The sequence below is a fragment of the Trichogramma pretiosum genome, unplaced genomic scaffold (assembly GCF_000599845.2).
Source record: "Trichogramma pretiosum strain Unisexual culture from Peru unplaced genomic scaffold, Tpre_2.0 scaffold164, whole genome shotgun sequence".
Classification (NCBI taxonomy): Eukaryota; Metazoa; Arthropoda; class Insecta; order Hymenoptera; family Trichogrammatidae; genus Trichogramma; species Trichogramma pretiosum.
The window spans coordinates 56,530-60,182 of record NW_019640854.1 but is presented as its reverse complement, the minus strand read 5'-3'; positions in this window follow the sequence as shown (position 1 = coordinate 60,182).

Sequence of the window (3,653 nt, the reverse complement as noted above, 5' to 3'; positions counted from 1 at the left end):
AATAGTGAAAAAATTCACACAAGCTGAATTGAATGATTTAATAAGAGATTTAGGGTTAGCTAAAGATGGAGCAGAGTATTTAGCTTCCACTTTGAAAAGCAGAAATATGTTGGAAAAAGGTACAAATGTATCTTATTATCGAACAAGGAATGATAGTTTTAAACAATTTTTCGAAGAAAAAGAGTTTGATGATGAGAAATTGGTTGTTTGTAAGAATGTTGAAGGACTGATGGGAGAAATTAAAACTAATATCTATAAAACCAATGAATGGAGACTATTTATTGACTCTTCAAAAAGGAGCTTGAAAGCTGTATTGTTGCATAACACTAATAAATATGCGTCAATTCCTATTGCTCACAGTACAACTATGAAAGAAACATATGGAAGTATGAAGATACTATTGGATAGCATCAAATACGATGAATATAAATGGATGATATGCGGGGATTTGAAAGTATTGGGTATGTTAATGGGACAGCAATCTGGATTTACGAAGTACCCATGTTTCAAGTGCTTATGGGACAGCAGAGATCGTAAAAACCATTACACTGACCACAAATGGCCTGAGAGAAATTCTCTAGAAATTGGAGATCATAATGTTATTAACAGTCCGTTAGTCGATCCAAAAAAAGTTTTGCTACCTCCTTTACACATTAAATTAGGCATTATGAAACAATTTGTAAAAGCTCTAAATGAAAGTGATGAATGCTACAAATATTTAGAATCTAAGTTTTCTTATAAATCTGATGCTAAATTGAAAGAAGGAATATTCGATGGACCAGAAATAAGAAAAATGCTGAAAGATGACAATTTCCCAATTAAGATGACTGTGGTTCAGAAAGCTGCATGGGATAGCTTTAAAAATGTTGTAGAAAATTTTCTAGGTAATCGCAGAAGCGATGATTACAAAATTTTAATATCAACGATGATCAAAAATTTCGGTGAAATGAAATGTAATATGTCATATAAACTGCATTTCTTACATAACCATTCAGATGAGTTTCCGGACAACTGTGGTGATTTTAGTGACGAGCATGGAGAACGATTCCATCAAGACATGAAAAGTATGGAGCAGCGGTATCAAGGTAGATGGGATGTTTCGATGATGGCTGATTACTGCTGGACATTGAAGAGAGAGAGTCAAAATAAGAAAGGCAAAAAACGCAAACGAAAACCAATACACCGTTCGTTTGAAGAAAAAAAGATGCGTTACGAAAAAAAAAGTAAAAACGTATGCAAAATTAAAAATATTTTCTTAATTTTTTATTTTCTTGTATTAATTTAACATTAAAATGACCTTGAAGGCGACTTTACAGAGGTTATCTGACTTCAGATTTGAGTTCAGCATCCTTAAAAACCTATGAATGAGTATTTTCAGATTTTTTTTAAGCTTTTTCCGTGATCTGACCCTAAAAAGACCTTCAAATGACTTTTACAAGGCCGGATACAGTCAAAATGACCTTTGATTTAGAATGAGCGACCCTCAAAACGTAAGTGTGATTTTTTCGGATATTTTTATTGAATTCTCGTAGTTTGACCTTCAAATGACCTTGAAAGTGACCTCCTGAAGGTTATCCGACCTTGGATTTGGATTCAGCATCCTCAAAAACCTATGTATGAATTTTTTCAGATTTTTTACCCTTTTCCCATTATTTGACCTTCAAACGACCTCTAAAATGAGCCAACCTTGAAAAACCGACCCCAGATTCGGATTCAGCGACCCCACAAACATAAAGTCCACTAGGTCCGGTCGGTGGATTTGAAAATTTTTTTTTTTTGTAGAGCTGTGTAATCTATTCAACTGTTTATTATCTAGTTTTTCTTAATAAAAACCAAAATGACTTGATTTTCATGAATTTTTATGTTCCTATGACTTTTGCTGTTCATCTTGAACTTATGTGTTGAGATTATTCAACACCACAGCATGAGTGATGTATTGATACTTGACAAAGGCAGATAACTGCTTACATGTAAATCAACTGCATTTGGGTAAAAATATCTTAACAAGTTTATTTCAGTCAATGAAACATGGAAGAGAAGCATGAGCGAAAAACAAAACCTTGACGTGTAGCCTCCAGCGCAAGACGCGACAGTTGTTCACATATCAGCTGAACAACACAGCTGTATGCTAACACTTGAATTATTCATCTATTTACTCAAATACAGTTTATTATACTTAATTGAATGTATCTGCATGCGCCAAGACCTATTTAAAGCTAAGAAAAACCAAAATGACTTGATTTTCATGAATTTTTATGTTCCTTCGACTTTCGCTGTTCATCTTGAACTTATGTGAAGAGACTATTCAACACCACAGCATGAGTGATGTATTGATACTTGACAAAGGCAGATAACTTCTTACATGTAAATCAACTGCATTTGGGTAAAAATATCTTAACAAGTTGATTTCAGTCAATGAAACAAGGAAGAGAAGCATGATCGAAAAACAAAACCTTGACGTGTAGCTTCCAGCGTAAGAAGCGACAGTTGTTCACATAGCAGCTGAACAACACACGACTCATCTATTAACTCAAATAAAGTTTATTATACTTGCATTAATGTATCTGCATGAGTCAAGACCTAGTTGCAACTAAGAAAAATTTATTTTGATGCATTTCCATGGTTCTTATTGTTTCACATTGACTTGAGCTGTTGATTTTGGAATTAATTGAATTGTACGCAAGTCAGCAGAAATTTTAAATGAATGAATCATCTTGGTTTATTTGTGCCTTTTTAATTTTACATCAGTATATGTTCTACACATATTATAGTATAAGTAAGGAAACAAAACAATGAACCAAATATTATTTTATGAAAACATTACTTTTAACTTGGTATTTTCAACTGAAATTACTTAAAATAATAGCTTACTCTATGTATTTTCAATTGGATTCTAAATTTGGTTTTAGAATAAAAATGAAGTAAAGGAGATATAGGTGGGTCGAAATAATACTTTTTTACAAAACCGTATATCACCGAACTTGACGCGCTTTTGGTATGTTATAGTACACGGTAAAAAGGTCCCAAAAAAATTTTTTAGAAATTTTAGAATGAAACTTAGGCTTTAAGTTTTCAAACAATCTTATGTATAAGGAATTAAATTCTCCAACAAATATTTTCAAATCTACTATAAAGTTCTGTTTAATTCTAGGTGACATAAGAATGTCTAAAATCTTTCTTAATAATACATATAATCCCAAATTAACATCATTTACAGGTACTCGATCTCCAATAACACAGGCACACAAAAAAAAAAATGCTCAGTCCCAGAGACCGGACCCAGTAGACTTTATGTTTTTGGGGTCGCTGAATCCGAATCCGTCGTCGGTTTTTCGCCATCAGATCGATTTAAGGTCATTTGAAGGTCATTCAAAGGTCAAATCATGTAAAATAGGTTTTAAAATCTGAAACTATTCCTACATAGGTTTTTGAGGATGCTGAATTCAAATCTGAAGTCAGATGACCTCTACGACCTTACCTTCAAGGTCATTTGAAGGTCAAACTTAGAAAATGCGATATAAAAATCCGAAAAATATATTTTTTTATGTTTTGAGAGTCGCTGAATTCAAATTCAAGGTCATTTTGACTCAATGTTGACATCTAAAGGTCATTTAGAGGTCATTTGAAGGTCAAATCATAAAAAACAGGTTAAA